Consider the following 18,290-nt stretch of genomic DNA (forward strand, 5'->3'; position numbering starts at 1 on the left):
CAAAGGAAAACACATGAGGCTATCATCAGATTTCTCAATAGAAAACTTGCAGGCCAGAAGGGAGTGGCATAATATATTTAATGCAATGAAAAAGAAGGGCCTCAAACCAGGAATACTCTACCCTGGCAAGATTATCATTTAAATTTGAAAGAGGGAATCAACAATTTTCAGATAAACAAAAGCTGAGAGAATTTACCTCCCACAAACCACTTCTACCGTACATTTTGTAGGAACTGCTAAAGATGGAAGTATTCTTAAGGTTAAATAGCTGTCACCAGGGGAAATCAGACCACGACAAAGTAGAAAAATTAATTACTAAGCAGATGCAAAATCAAATCAAACACCCCAAAGTCAATCAAGGGACAAAGAGTAAAGAATATGATACTTAATATATAAAGAATGGAGGAGGAAGAAAAAGGAGGGAAAAAAAAGAACCTTTAGGTTGTGTTTGTAATAGCATACTAAATAAGTTAAATTAGACTGTTAGTAAGGGAATTACCCTTGAACCTTTGGCAACCATGAATCTTAAGCCTGCAGTGGCAATAAGTACATACCTATCGATAATCACCCTAAATGTAAATGGTCTGAACACACCAATCAAAAGACATAGAGTCACTGACTGGATTAAAAAACAAGACCCATCTATATGATGCCTACAAGAGACTCACTTCAAACCCAAAGACATACACAGACTGAAAATAAAGGGATGGAAAAATATATTTCATGCAACTAATAAGGAGAAAAAGCAGGAGTTATATTAGTTGTATCAAGCAAAATAGACTTCAAAACAAAGAAAGTCACAAGAGACAAAGAAGGACAATACATAATAATAAAGGGGTGAGTTCAACAAGAGGCTGTAACTATTATAAGTTTCTATGCATCCAGCACAGGATCACCTACATATGAGAAACAAATACTAACAGAATTAAAGGGGAAATACAATGCAATGCATTCATTTTAGGAGACCTCAACACACCAGTCACTCCAAAGGACAGATAAACCAGACAGAAAATAAGTAAAGAGACAGAGGCACTGAACAATGTATAAGAACAGATGGACCTAATGGACATCTACAGAACACTCCATCCAAAACCAACAGGATATACATTCTTCTCAAGTGCACATGGAACATTTTCAAGAATAGATCATATACTAGACCACAAAAAGAGCCTCAATAAATACAAAAAGACTGAAATTGTACCAACCAGTTTCTCAGATCACAAAGGTATGAAACTAGAAATTAATTACACACAAAAAATGAAAAAGTCCACAAACACATGGAGGCTTAATAACATGCTCCTAAACAATCAATGGATCAATGACCAATTAAAAACAGACATCAAGCAATATATGGAGATTAATGAAAACAATAATTCAACACCACAAAATCTGTGGGACACAGCAAAGTCCCTGCTAAGAAGAACTACATTGCAATACAGACCTACCTCAGGAAAGAAGAACAATCCCTAATGAACAGTCTAAACTCACAGTTAATGGAACTAGAAAAGGAAGAAAAAATGAGGCCCACAGTTAATAGGAGGAGGGACATAAAAAAGATTAGAGCAAAAATAAATGAAATTGAGAAGAATAAAACAATAGAGGGAATCAATGAAAGAGGGAGCTGGTTCTTCGAGAAAATAAACAAATTGAAAAACCCCTAGCCAGAGTTATCAAGAAAAAAAGAGTCTACACACATAAACAGAATCAGAAATGAGAAAGGAAATATCACTACAGATACCACAGAAATACAAAGAATTATGAGAGAATACAATGAAAAATTATATGCTAACAAACTGGATAATGTAGAAGAAATGGACAACTTTCTAGAAAATTACAACCTTCTAAGGCTGACCCAGGAAGAAACAGAAGATCTGAATAGACCAATTACCAGAAAGGAAATTGAATTTTTAATTAAAAAACTACCTAAGAACAAAACTCCTAGTTTATCAAACATTTAGTGAAGACTTAATGACCATCCTCCTTAAAGTTTTCCAAAAAGTAGAAGAGGAGGGAATACTCCCAAACTCATTGTATGAAGCCAACATCATTCTGACACCAAAACCAGGCAAAGATGCCACAAAAAAGAAAAGTACAGACCAATATCCCTGATGAACATAGACATGTCTCCCCAGGCAAGAGAAACAGAAGCAAAAATAAACAATTGGGACCACACCAGACTTGTGTACAAAAAGTAGATTCTGCATAACAAAGGAAACCATCAACAAAACATATGGGAGAATATATTTGCAAATGTATTTGCAAATCTGATAAGGGGCTAATATCCAAAACATATAAAGAACTCATATGACTCAACATCAAAATAATAATAATAATAACCTGACTAAAAAATGAGCAGAGGATCTGAATATTTTTCTATGGCTGTATCTACAGAAGATGCAGATGGTCAACAGACACATGAAAAGATGCTCAACATCACTAATCATCAGAGAAATGCAAATCAAAACTACAATGAGATATCACTCCTCACACCAGTCAGAATCAACAAGGCGACTATCAAGAAGACAAGAAATAAGTGTTGGTGATGATGTGGAGAAAAGGGAACCCTCATATACTTCTGGTGTTATTGCAAATTGGTGCAACCACTATGGAAAACAGTATAGAGGTTTCTCAGAAAACTGAATATAGAAATATGATACAACCCAGCAAGTCCACTTCTGGCAATCTACCCAAAGAAAATGAAATCACTAATCAGAAAAGATATACACCCTTATGTTTATATGCTTACATGTAGCATTATTTACAATAGCCAAAATATGGAAGCAACCAAAGCATCCATCGGTATATGAAAGTGTAAAGAAGAGTGGTACATATATACAAAGGAATATTATTCAGCCATGAAAAAGAAAGAAATATTGCCATGTATGACAACATGGATGGAGTTAAGAGGGTTTTATGCTAAGTAAAGTCAGTCAGTCAAAGAAAGAGGAATAACATACGATTTCACTTATATGTGGAATCTTAAAAACAAAAAAATAGATGCATAAACGCAGAGAATTGACAGTTGGTTATCACTGAGGGAGTGAAATGGGTGAAGGGGATAAAGAGGTACAAATTTCAAAATACAAAGTAATTTAGTCACAGGGATAGAAGTATAGCATACAGAATGTAGTTTGAAATATCGTAATGTCTGTACGGTGATAGACAGTAACTACACATCATGTGAGCATTAAATCACGTATATAATTGATGAATCACTATGCTGTTCCTCTGAAACCAATATAGTATTGTATACAAACTGTATTTCAATAAGAAGACTCTCTAATTTGTGATGTGATGGAATATTATAACAGCTGCCAATAAATCAAGTTTCCTTATATTTCATGCCCTTTTGCATTATGTCATTGCTATATCTCCCTTCAAGAATGAAATCCATTTCATTATGTCCTTAAATCTGAGCTGGCCAAAAGATCTGTTCAGTCAATAGAATATCGTAGAAGTGATAGACACTGTGTCGTTGCAGAGTCTAGATCTCAACACGAGACCCAGGAGCTCTGGATCTTGCTCTCTCGGAAATCTGAGATTACTTTGCAATGAAACATCCTGATACCATCTGCTGGAGGTTGAAAGGCTGTATGAGAGAAATCCCGATGTCCCGGCCTTGAGGCTCAGGTCATCTTGGACTCTCCCGCTCCTGTCACGCTGCCACGTGACTGAAGCCGGGAGTAATCACAGGAGAAATGAGCAGAAAGACTGACTGCCCTGGTCACCAGCCATGAAACTGTGAGAAAAAATCTACTGTGTTGTTTAAGCCACTGCATTTTGTGGTGGTTTGTTATTTGGCAATAGATACGTGTTAAGTATAGCATTAACTAGACTACAGAGCTTGTTGATCTAACTTGCTTTATCTTGAACTTTCCTTACTTATTTCCCCTTCACTATTTGGACGGTTTACTTATCATAGTATATAATCCTTGCCTTTATGTCTATTTTTGCCCAATCTATTACTTTCAACTGAAAGCCCACTTTCCCCAATACCAAGTATAATACCCATTTTTTGAAGCTGCACTTCAAATATGAATTCCTTCATGAAACTTCCTTGCTGGAGTGTTCCTCTAAATTCCTCGAGCATGTATGAATTCATGTCTTAGAGAGCTAATACCAAGTTTTTCTATTTACTGTTCAATATTTCTAACACCAACTCAACTATTATCTACCCTAATATCAGTATGTATACCTTATATTTTTATCTCCCAGAGCATTTAGCACAAAACATTTAGTAGCCACTCGGTAACTAACAGCAAAAAAGAACAAAAGAACACCTGGTTAAACCATACTCAGGTAATATATGTAAACAAACTCCAAAAAATATTTAATTCATAAGTTTCAGCTTTTTATTACTGCATAACACACTCCTCAAAACTAAGTAGCTCAGAACGATGACAATCTAACATTTCACATAAATCTGTGCATTTGTGAGGAGTTTCTCTGGTTTCCTTGCGCTCACCCATGTGGCTGCATTGACCCCTAAGTCTGGCTACCATGAAAGGTCTAAGACAGCTTCACTCTTCTGCCAAACGGTGAGTGTTCACTTTTGGCTGTGAGCTTTGGTTCTTCCCCATGTGACCTCTAATCCTCCAATAGACTCAACTGGCTTCCTACCATCTCAGGACAGAGATGACACCTGCAGGTTCTAAGACCTGGCTTTATTTGCCCATTCCATTTGCCAAAGTAAATCACAAGATCAGCTCAGATTGAAATGGTGTGGAAACAGACTCCTTCTCTTCATGGAGAAGCTACAAAATATCATGGCTATTTTTTTTTAATCTACCAAATGGTAAATGATAATACCCATCACAACCTATATTAATACACTTTCTGAATAAACTATGATGCAGTAAAATATATTTAATTTACTTGCTAGAAATAGTTAAATTCCCACAATAATTTTTTATAATCCTTGTATAAAATGCTATTTTACTTGACCTAAGAAAATCATGTGAGGCTTTCAGATATTTACTAATATCACACTTAATGTTACATGTTTGGTATTAGTATACAAAAATAAATCAACTTTTTTTAAGGATTAATAAAGGTGAATTTTTAATAGACCTGCCAGCTGGTTTCTCTTAGGTTTCATTAGATGAGCTATTGCTCCAGTTTATGTATAACAATGTCATGACATTTTAAAAAATATTAATGTTAACATGCTATCTTCTAAGTCAATGACTATTTCTGCAATAAATAAATAAGTTTAGTTTCTTCCCCACAGGAGAAAATAAGGCAGAGAATACTTAAATATCTAGCCCAAAAAGAGTAACCCTTTTAAATTATAGGCCAAATATGTTTCCTTTTCTATTCATAACTCCTAATATTCTTTCATCACACATAAAATTAAATCCAAAGGCTCTGGCTCGTCGCCGACCTCATCTTCTAAGGCCATCCAGACTCACCCCTCCGGTCACAACGTCGCTGCTCTTCCCTAACATGACAAGCATCACACAACTATTCCCTCAACTTCTTCTCTTTATCTCTAATAGACATCTCTAATTTAACAAGTCCAAATTGAGTCCAAACCTCCTGTTTCACTTTGCTTCTCCCAAATTCTTCAACACCAGATGACAAATACATTGTGGATTGGGCCAAAATCCTGGAGTCACCTTCAATTTCTCTCTCTTTTTACAATCTTTATCCAAGCCCTAAGCAAACTCCACTGTTTCTAGCTTCAAAATATAATCAGAAGCCACAATCACAACTAACCATTTCTACTGCTAACACAATGATCCATGCCATCATTTTCTCTCTGCTGCACTACAAGAAACACTTCCAGTCCTCCTCAACAGTCTGCTGTCAATACACCAGCCAGCGTCGTCCTATGGAAACAAGTCAGGTTATGCTATTCTTCTCAAACCCTAAGAAACTTCCCTATTTCACTTAGACGAAAGCTAATGTTCTTCCACTTGCCTGCAGCACACTACCCAGTCTGATTCCTCCCTTTGCCTTTCAGGCTCATTTTCTGCTCTTCTCCCTGCAAAGCACTCTGCCACAGATACACTGGCGTTCTTGTTTTCTGACCAATAGTACAGGCATGTTCCTGACTCAGGCCCTGTCATATACTGTTCTCTCTGGCTGGAACCTCAGTGCCCAGACACTGTCATGGTAAACTCTTCACATTCTCAAGACTTTACCCCTATCCTGACCGTTAAATATATTCCTAATCTTTCTTATCCTGCTTAATTTTTTTTAATATTGAGGTTAATATATTATTTCCTAAGTCATATTTAGTCATTTGTTGGGTTGGGTGTCCATTGTTCCTCTGTAAGATGGAGGTTATTAAGGCAGAAAGTAATGTGCTTTCCTCATCCATGTTACTTGAGCACATAATAACGTTCATTAATATTTGTTGAATGAATGAATGATGCTCTGAACATAAAATATGTAGATCTCTATTGTCCATATTTAAATCACCAGGATGCTTAGCCTATTTAGATATAAACTACATACAATTTATGAAAGAAGAGACACATAAAAATGTTTATACAACCACTGCCTTAACTGTGGAATCTTCTATCATTGTTAAGACTAAACACTTCTTTGTCAAAGGAGATAAATGCAATACCGTAAACCTATTGACTTTCCCATCTTTTAATCAGTATACCTTGAAATAGTCAAGTAGGTTGTACGCTCCCTAGTAATAAGTATTTCTGACTCCAAAATGTGTCTCAGCACTTAAATAATATGATAAATGAAGAACTTGGAAATTTGAAATGCATTGACTTATTGAAACTAATTCTGTTTGTGTAATATATAAGTAAATTGTACTTAAAATTTGCCTTTAAAAAATCAAATTGAATATTCAAATATAAAATTTGTATTTAGTCTTGTTATATTCTACATTTCTATGGCACTAACATTTAAAAACTTTCTGAATTTTCTATATTTAACTATTTACTAATCAAAACATTTATCTGAGATCCCATTCATATCACTATCAGTAAATATTACATACTTTTAATACCAAGTTCAATCAGGTTATAAATAATATAAAAAGTGTTTAACATTTTTTATGGAAGAAACAAATTATTCTCTATACTAGACAGATTTGCCTACAATAACTATACAACTGGGATTCCATTGTCACTTTAACTTCTGCAATTACTTCCCCTTTTCTCTTGTATATTTATGTAAAGAATCACATTATTTGAAGGCAGAAATAGTTTAGAAGAGAATTTTGCAGAAATTCTCTAGCTTATCAAATTCTAAAGATAGAATTCACAGTATTTCAGCAAAAATAGTCTTTCAAACCTCCTCATAGAATCAAAACAGTATGGTACTGGCACAAGAACAGACCCATAGGTCCATGGAACAAAACAGAGAGCCTGCATATAAACCCAAGCATATATGGCCAATTCATAAATGATAAAGGAGCCAAGCATATACAATGGTGAGAAACAGCCTCTTCAATAACTGATGCTGGGAAAACTGGACAGTTCCATGCAAGAGAACGAAGCTGGATTACAGTCTAAATCCATACACAAAAGTGAACTCGAAATGGATTAAAGACCTAAATGTAAGACATGAAATCATAAAACTCTTAGAAGAAAGCATAGGCAAAAATCTCTTAAACATAAGCATGAGCAACTTTTTTCTGGATACATCTCCTTGGGCAAGGGACACAAAATAAAAAAATGAACAAGTGGGACTACATCAAACTAAAAAGCTTCTGTACAGCAAAGAACACCATCAACAAACAAAAGGAAAATCTATAGTATGGGAGAATATATTCATAAATGATTTATCCAATAAGTGGTTAACATATCCAAAATAAATAAAGAACTCATACAACTCAACACTAAGAAAACAACTAACCCAATTAAAAAATAGGCAGAGGACCTGAACAGACATTTTTCCAAAGAAGACATACAGATGACTAATGAGCACATGAAAAGATGCTCCACATTGGTAATTATTAGGAAAATGCAAATCAAAAACACAAGGAGATGTCAGCTCATACCAGTTAGAATAACCACCATCCAAAAGACAAGAAATAAAAAGTGTTGATGAGAATATGGAGAAAGGGAAACCCTCCTACACTGTTGGTGGGAATGTCAATGGTGCAGCCACTGTGGAAAGCAGTATGGAGGTTCCTATAAAAAACTAAAAATAGAAATACTATATGACCTAGTAATTCCACTTCTAGGAATTTACCCAAAGAAAACAAAATTGTTGATTTGAAGACATATGCATCTTCTATGTTTACCATTGCATTATTTGTAATAACCAATATATAGAAATGTCCATCAATAGATGAATGGATAAAGAAGAGGTGGTATTATTCAGCCATGAAAAAGAAAGAAATCCTGCCATTCTCAACAACAGTACCCTAAAGGGTACTCTTCTAAGTGAAATAAGCTAGGTGGAGAAAGACAAATAATAGATGATTTCACTTATTTGTGGAATCAAAAAACAAAACAGAACAGAATGAAAAAAAAGTAGACTCATAGAACTGAGAGGTGACTAGTAGTTACCATACTACTAGGGACAGGTTGGGGTGTGTGGGTGGGGAGGATAAGGGGCATAAAGAGGCACAAAAATTCTCAATCATAAAGTAAAGTAAGTTGGCCACAGGAATGGTAGTATAGCATGGAGAATATAGCCAATAGTACTATGACATCTCTCTGTGTTGATAGTGAATGTACTAGTTGGGGTGAGTATTTAATAACATGGGTAGCTGGTGAACCACTAGGTCGTATACTTGAAACTAATTTGAGATTGTATATCAAGTATGCTTTAATTTAAAAAATAGTACTTTGAAACATACTTGTTCTATGTTTCTACTATACAAAAGTAAATACTAAGACATGGAGAAGTTTAATAAAAACTGTACTACTCTGGCTTCTGGGTATATATATACAATGAGAATGAAAACAGGGCCTTTAAGAGATACTTGCACTCTTATGTCCACTGAACCTTTTTTACAATTATTACATTATTTATTGTGGGAAAAAACCATGTCTATCAACAGAAGGTGTATGAAAAGAAAATGTGGTACACACACACACACAGACACACACACACACACAGAATAGCATTCAGTAATAAAAAAGAAAGAAACCTTTCCATTTGCAACAACATGGATGAACCTGGAGGGCACTATGCTAAATGAAATAATCCAGGCAAAGAAAGACAAATACTGCATGGCCTTCCTTACATATGGAATCTAAAAGAGTTGAATTCATAGAAGCAGAGAGTACATTTCTGGCTGCCAGAATCTAAGGGGTGTGGGAAATGGTAAGAGTTGGTCAAAGGATAAAAACTTTCAATTATAAAATGAGTAAGTTCTGGAGATCTAACATACAGCATGGTGACTATAGTTAATAAAACTTATTATACTGTGAAATTTACTAAGAGAACTGGTATTAAATGTTCTCACCACCCCTTTTTCCCCCAAACTGTAACTATGTGTTAACTTGATTATATTAATAATTTCCTAATTATGTACATATAACAAATCATCATGTGACATACCTTAAATATATACAATTTTATTTGTCAATTGTACCATAATAAAGCCAGGGGAAAGGAAAAAAAAACTGTACTACTCTGAACACATACAACCACAGCATCATTCCCTGATACCAGTTATGGAGCATCTATGTGCAACATGTGAAGAATGTTAAGAGTATTTGTCAACCTATTACACACTATTTTGGTTATAAACAACACAAGTAAAAGTGGTTTTTTTAAATTTTTTATTAAGGTATTATTGATATACACTCTTATGAAGGTTTCACATTAAAAAACAATGTGGTTACTTCATTTACCCATATTATCAAGTCCCCACCCACACCCCAATTCAATCACTGTCCATCAGTGTAGTAAGATGCCACAGATTCACTGTTTGCTTTTTCTGTGCTACACTGTTTTCCCTGTGACCCCCCCCCCACACCATGTGTACTAAACATAATACCCCTCAATCTTCATCTCTCTCCCTCCCAACCTGCCCTCTCACACCCTTCCCCTTTTGTGACCACTAGTCCCTTCTGGGAGTCTGGGAGTCTGGGAGTCTGCTGCTATTTTGTTCCTTCAGTTTTGTAAAAATTGTATTTAAGACAAGAAAAATAAAAACTTTTATTAATTACAGTTCTATATCAATCAAATTAAAATGTTTTAGATTGTATATAAACTACCTTTCTGAACACTAATTCAGCTACTTTTATAAAAGAATGGATGGTAGATACACTGGCAGTTTATTGCTACTTGATAATATAATTCTTGAGGCTAACAACATTTTAGCATTAAAATATCCTTGATTTGCATTATGCACAAGCATTAATATTTCACTTATATGTTAGCTATTTTTTCCATAACAGTGAATGCCACAACATGCTACATCAGGATTTAAAGCTATTTAGTGATTATAATCCATTTCAATATAGACTGTTTACCTTATTTCATTCAGAGATGTCTTTGGAGTCATTATTAAATTAAAACTGCCTCTTCTCCTGCATTATTATTGATAAATTTCAGTTAACTATTATTTTGTGTCTGCACCCAGAAATGACTTTAATGATGGGCACAGATTTTCTGTTAAACTAAATCCAAGAATGTGCTAAAATTCAACACATTCATAATCAAAATATCCTATTTTGCTTGTAGAAAGAGATACATCTTTCCAAAGACCATGTTAAACTATTCAAATTATATCCTGAATTGAAAGTAGCACAATAACTTAATAATGCAGAATTTTAAGAAATAATTATAGTTGGCAGAAAATAGCAAACACTCTTTAAATTTTCTAACAATCATATTTAATATTGTTTTGTGACTGGGCAGTAAATTTTTTTAAGCTTCCTTTAAATGCTCGATTTTAGTGGATATCTAATTATAACAAAATGTTTGCTTATTTTCCTGTATTCCCTGCCTAAAAATTTGAAATTAGAAAATTTACTTCAATTTAAGATTAAATAAACAATATTGCACTATGTTCTATTTATCTTTTTGTATAGTTAATTTGCATAAAGTTCCTCAGATTCATTTGTACTGACTGACTTTTAAATGAAAAATTGCAAATAAGTGTATTTTCTTATATCTTCTCTACTGTAAAAATACCTGAAAGTTTAAATAAGAAAAAAATGATTTATATAAAACCAGCAGATGCTATGAAATTTTACTTCAATGTTTCATAATGGAAAAGGGTGCCCTAATATTATAAAAGTACATCATATTTATTCATACAAATACATTTATTAATGGTTTACTAGTGCCAGGCATTGTGTTATGTTAGAGATGCAGATATGACTATGACACCATGACACCCCAGTCAACACAGTAAAGAGTTCCTAAATTCTAGAATGAATTATTTTGACCTCAATTTTATAATATTAATAATACTAATTATTATACTAATTATGTATATAGTAATAATAATATAATTTAATAATAATACATTTAACTTATAACTTAATTTATGCTGTTAGGTAAATTACTTAAGCTTTTTGAACTGCATGCTCCTTAACTGAAAAAAAGAAATGAATTCAGTAGTAATTTTATTATTTATATTCCAGGACCAGTTAAAAAAAGTAGAAGCACAAAAATAAGTCAAATACCAGTGATCAAATGCAAAAGTATTACAAAGCCTTTGTTTTCCACTTAAACAAAAAAATTAATGTACAACTATAGGGTCAGGGACTATAGAGAAAGAGAGTAACAAAAAATAGTGTCTGTTGATCTTTGCTGTGGATTTGCTAACAGAGTTATTAGAAGCAGAAAATCATCCTTGGATTAATGAGTAACTATAATCATGTCCAAACTTTTCTCAACTCTGAAATATTCAACTGTTACAGAAGCAGAAATACAGCCAAGCACGGAAAACTCCAAAAAGACGAGTTATGCAATTTGCAGAGATAAACCTATAATCTTTAACTATTTAGAAAGAGTAGTCATGCTGATATTAGTTAACTTTTCAAGGCTTCACTGTCCTCATTTACAGAAACTGACAACTAATTTTAATAATGCTGTAAAGGAAAAAAAAAGGAGTGGTACTTCTGGGTCAAAATGCCAGTAACTGGCTATTGACTTACTTTAAAAAGTACTACTTAATGACTGAGTTTGCTTGAATGAAGAGATTTGTATTGTAATTATATAAATAATAGAAAATGTGTATATCATATGTGTGTATATTTATATAGTTCATTGACTAAGTATATCATTATATGGTATTTTAAGATTTAATTGTTAAAAAGTAATATTTGGGGGAAAAATCCCAGTAGAATTTTATTAAGATTAAATGTAAATTTTTAAAATTCTATGCATTTTGGTAAAACAGAATTCCTTCCATGCACATATTTATATTTTCGCACAGTTGTGGTCAATAATCATAGATTTGAGCTTGAACTGGGCATTCAAAACTATTTCACAAAGCCATTTCTGCCTTAAAACAGTTTAGTTTTATATGAATGCCCATTTGGACAATGTTTATTTTAAAGAACAGTCACAGAACTAAAAATCCTTTATTAAAGTAGAAATGCACTTAAATTATACAGACTAGAGGACAAAAATGCCAATTAGTCAAATATATCCTTAAATACCTACTAAGAATCTGATTACCAAAATGTATACTAGAAATGTAAACACAGAGAAATGCTTTTGGAAATTTCATATCATCGGAGATCACACTAAACATATGAGATTGACTGTATGGCTAAAGCCATATGAAACAAATACAGCTGTTGAGAGGCATGTTTTATCTGATTTGCAATTACTACTTGTTAATATCCCATATGACCTGTAGATATCAGTGATAAAGGCAATTGTTAATGACAGAAGGTAAGGAATATTAGGGAAAATTTTGCAGGTAGAGAGAGGTAAAAATTATTTCATTTTTGGATATGTTGAATTTACCATTCCTGTAAGGAATACATGTCTAATTCATTACAAAAAAGTATGTTAGTAATATACACCTATAATAAGCCAGTCTTACACTCCTTGGGTAAACCCTACTTGATAGTAATTTTTTAGAGTTTTAATATATATTTTTTAATTTTTTATTAAGGTATGATTGATGTACACTCTTATGAAGGTTTCACATGAAAAATCAATGTGGTTACTACACTTACTCATACTATCAAGTCCCCACCCATACCCCAATGCAATCACTGTCCATAAATGCAGCAAGTTGCCAGAGATCCACTATGTGCCTTCTCTGTGCTACACTGTTCTCCCTGTGATCCCCCACACCATGTGTACTGAACATAATACCCCTCAATCCCCTTCTCCCTCCCTCCTCACCCTCCCTCTGATACCCCTTCCCTTTGATAACCACTAGTTCATTCTTGGAGTCTCTGAGTCTGCTGCTATTTTGTTCCTTCAGTTTTGCTTCATTGCTGTACTCCACAAATGAGGGAAATCATTTGGCACTTGTCTTTCTCCATCTGGCTTATTTCACTGAGCATGGTCAATTAATATATGATAAAGGAGCCATGGACATACAATGAGGAAATGACAGCCTCTTCAACAGCTGGTGCTGGCAAAACTGGACAGCTACATGCAAGAGAATGAAACTGGATTATTGTCTAACCCCATACACAAAAGTAAACTTGAAATACATCAAAGACATAAAACCATAAAACTCTTAGAAGACAACATAGGCAAACATCTCCTGAATATAAACATGAGCAACTTCTTCCTGAACACATCTCCTCGAGCAAGGGAAACAAAAGTAAAAATGAACTCATGGGACTACATCAAACTAAAAAGTTTCTCTATGGCACAGGACACCATCGACAGAACAAAAAGGCATCCTACAATATGGGAGAATATATTTGTAAATGACTTATCAGACAAGGGGTTAACATCCAAAATACATAAAGAACTTACATGCCTCAACAACCAAAAAGCAAATAACCCAATTAACAAATGGAGCAGAGGATATGAAAAGACACTTCTTCAAAGAAGAAATTCAGATGGCCAACAGACACATGAAAAGATGCTCCACATCACTAATCATCAGGGAAATGCAAATTAAAACCACAATGAGATATCACCTCACACCAGTAAGGATGGCCAAGATAAAAAAAATTAAGAACAACAAATGCTGGCGAGGATGTGGAGAAAGGGGAACCCTCCTACACTGCTGGTGGCAATGTAAGCTAGTTCAACCATTGTGGAAAGCAATATGGAGGTTCCTCAAAAAACTAAAAATAGAAATACCATTTGACCTAGGAATTCCACTCCTTGAAATTTACCCAAAGACTACAACTTCTCAGATTCAAAAAGACATATGCATCCCTATGTTTATCACAGCACTTTTTACAATAGCCAAGATGTGGAAGCAACCTAGAGTTGTAGTATTTTAATTTCAAAAAACATTAACATGTACTTGTTAGTAGAAGACAAATAATAAAGCTATAATATCATTCTGCTGCTATCTACTTTTGAGGTAATTAATATTTAGTATTGTCTTTTTGCTTGTTTTATATTTTGTTTTGCTTTGTTTTAGCTTTTAATGTAAATGCACTTTTGCTTTTTGTTTGGCAGTTTATCACTATAGGATTTTTATATCCATCTTTTTAAAGACTGTTGGTCTATAGTTCTCTATATATGTTGCTTGAAAAACCAGTTTGCTGGTAATTGCTAACCAGACACAGTGTTCTGTAGTCAAATGTATTTGGCAACTCTCAGTTAGGCATAAGACTTTCACATTCTTTTAATGTTTATGAATACATTAATTTTCATAGGATTAACCAAATATAGCTGCTAAAGTTATTAGTTTTGATATAATATCTCAAAGGGTTAGGGTTTTATGAACTAAGAGAGCACTGACCCCTAGTTTGTGCTTTTTATGAATATTCTAGAATCACAGTTTAGCATAATCATTTAATTATCTAAACTTTTTACCTTTGTCCATACCCTGGATTACACTACCCTGGATTAACTGTTTATTGAAGGAATTTCATAGTGAAATTGTCAAACCCTTTTTTTAATAGAGATCAAAAGACAAAGTTTTAGATAAAGAAACTATTCAAATACTTATGCAAAAATCATAACCACACTAATAAAAAGATTAGTACCATTTTGTACTAAATACATAAAGCCATGATATATATCATACCAGGCATTTGATTTCTAATTACCCTCAGAAATAAAAAGACCAATATAAAGTATTCATTTCTTAAGTCTCAGTTTAACTAAATATTCCTCCATTTAGAAAAGCTGACGTCTTAATTTATACACTTTGAAATCTACTTTATTTTCTTTCACTCACCTAGGAAAAGAAGGAGCACAAGAATATGAGACAGAAATCTAAGGCTACACCAACCATAACAGAGTGGTAAGTGTTCTTTCTTGTGCTAAATACTTCATTCACTAAAGGGATTCCCTGATGTCTATTACCAGTCCTACTGAATATATTTTCTTTAACAAAATTAAATGAAATTGTAGTTTATTAGCATTTCCTCTCCTTTCATCATTAATGATTTAAACAAAATAAAAGCATCTGCTCACCAGTCTTCATAAATTATTTATAGACTCATCAGCCAATGAACCATCAGTATTTTAACACATGCAGATGAAAGTAGGGTTTTTTTATTGGAAGTAGGGTTTTTTGTTGTTCGTTGTAGGAAGGATGAAATTCATGCTCATGTGATGCTTTTTTTCTGTGTACCTCAAGTCATATGCTGCAAGTATTAATATTCATCCACAATCATTATTGAGAAATGTGAACTGAGCTGCTATGTAAAGTTTGTTTTCTACTGTGAACTGTGAGGGAAGTAGATAAATAAATAAGTCATGATGATTAAAATACATTAAGCCAGGTAAAAATGAGTAAAAATCATTATGGCCAAAAATAATAATATGGTAGAGTTAAAATTTAGGTAGGATTATGATCATGTTCTTGAAACTCTTATTTTAGGAGATACTAATATTAAGAAATTATATCTTTACTGGGAAAAATAGGGACTGTATCAAGAGCAGAAAGCTATTATAATTACTTTCATATTTTTAAAACAAAGTAACATGGATTAGACAAAAAATAAAAATAATGTGATACTTAATCACCTTATATTTCTGTTAATAAGTGAAAATGATATTTATGCTATACTTCTTGCTTCCTGGGAAACTTTCATGATTTTTCTTTCCTAAAGCTTCTACAAAGTTCCTGTAATTTTATTTTTGCTGTTGGAGATCATATGCATTTCAAAAAAGTTTTACATTTATTTGTTCACCAATTTATTGAGCACTATGAAGTGACAGGCACAGTACTAAATACTAGAGAAAACAATGATATGGAAAAACTGGCATGACTGCTTTCTTGATAGGAATGAAAATCTAATGGAAGAGACAGGAAATGCTGACTAATGTAAATGAATGTAAACACAAAGGAGAGCACCCCCAGTGATTTCCTAGAATAGTGGAGTTTGACCTAATCAGGTGGGTCGGGCTTCAATGAAAAAGTGATGTTTACATTAACATAAAAGAGATGAGTCAGACTTTACTTTGCAGAGGAGGTATTCCAAGGAGAGTGGCTAGTGTGATGGAGTAAGTAGGAAAAAAAAGTTGAATTCCTGAGCAGAGAGAAGGAAAATCAAGGGTATGAGATGAGAATGAAATGATGGGAAGACTCCTGATCCTGCAGAATGCCATGCCCTCACACATGCTCATAACTTCCATGTACATGTAAATAATTATTCATATAAATTGTTCTAATTCCTATATTCAATATTGGAGGATTGAAAATCTTAAAGCCAGTGATTTATGCTGGCTTTCTGAATCTTACTTTGATATCAGAAACCCCTTCTAACAGTATCTTTGCTCCATTCCCAGTAATAGAGTAATAAAATAAGGTCAGTAGTTCTAAGGATTATGTTAATTTTTTCCACCTTCTTAAAGGTTTAACTTCCAAATACAAAAAAGCATGGTATCTACTCTGCTTTTCTCTTATGTGCACTTCCTCTTCCTAACCATTAGTTTACTGTTTTTAAAAAGGTATTCTCAATAGGAAAAACTTCAAAATTAGGTCATGAGCAGTTCAAAGTAACTTTTACTGGCTGCAAAGAAGAATTTTAAAGGAAAGCAATTGTGAAAAGCATTACTCTAATGCAATGTGGCTACAGTGTAGCCTTTAGAGTAAGACCAATAAGGGAAGATGAGGCCTGTGAAGTGAGAAGGGACAAATCATAAATCACCTTATATAAAACATCAGGGAATTTATACCGTCCTGAAGACTGAAGACACAAATTACAAGTTTTAAACAAGAGAATGAACACGTCCTATCAATCAGGCAGTATTGAGCTGTGCGTAAAACTGTAACACTTCCAGAACATCTCGCCTGGCTTTAATACATCTGCATATCAACAGGCTTTCAGAGACAGGAAGAAGTATGGCTTTGGTGCATTTGTATCTTTCCTTAGGGGTGGAGAAGTTCATCATTTCCGTATCAGTGGGTTAATTACCTGGGCAAACGGAGGAGAAGAGGAGGGCCGGGTTTTGCTGCTGCTTGAGCGGGAGAGATTGGCTGGACTGCAGTTTTGTAAGCAATAACGGATTTTAAACTTTATTTCTCCCTCTGACTGATTTCGGTTTTTAGAGGTATTTTGCCCCAGGATTTCCTCTCCCTGGACTAACAGAGCTCATTAATAAAAGTCGGCTGATACTCTGTTTACGATTGCTTCAAGCAGCAGCTACATTTACACTAGACTCTTAATCTCCAGGCTGACAAATCCCCCTTAAAACACTGCCTATGTAAATCATCCAAGTGAAGTTATAGCTCTGAGCAGAGGAAATAATGGATGTACAAAAGCTGTTAAATTCTACCCTAAAGCATTGTCTAAGCTGTGAGCTGTTGCTTCTCAGCAACTTACTTTTTTTAAGTTGAAATTTTTAAATATTTGTCTGATTCCATTCTTCAAAGTGGAATGTATAACCAATAAAATACTAGTTTTAGACACCATTCTCATTATACATTTACAGATATATTCATATTTAGTTAATAAAAATATGTATACATCCCAATTTTCTTCAAAAGAGATTTAATTTGGCAATCTATTTCTATTTTTTTTACTATTAAGAAGTTATTAAAATGAACACCAATTTATATGTCCCTTCACATGTGAAATACAACATAGCACTAATTAAATATCAGCTAATTTAGGCAATTTATACTCATTTAATATGTTCCCCTAGGAATATCTTAGAAGTTACTGTCACATAACCAGACTAATCCCAAATATTCTCTAGTCTCTAGTAACAGTTTCTGGAATTCAAGGAAGGTACAAAATAAATTTTCATTTATTTTATCTGAAATGGTCCTGATTTGATTAGTCACTAAATAG

The 18,290-nt window shown here is 33.7% G+C and overlaps 1 protein-coding gene across 6 annotated transcripts in view; it reads right to left on the minus strand.

The window, feature by feature from the left end:
- KCNT2 (potassium sodium-activated channel subfamily T member 2) overlaps positions 1 to 18,290 on the minus strand; it is a 451,692-nt gene that overhangs the window by 260,635 nt on the left and 172,767 nt on the right. The window lies entirely within an intron of this gene.

The sequence above is a fragment of the Manis javanica genome, chromosome 14 (genome assembly GCF_040802235.1).
Source record: "Manis javanica isolate MJ-LG chromosome 14, MJ_LKY, whole genome shotgun sequence".
Classification (NCBI taxonomy): Eukaryota; Metazoa; Chordata; class Mammalia; order Pholidota; family Manidae; genus Manis; species Manis javanica.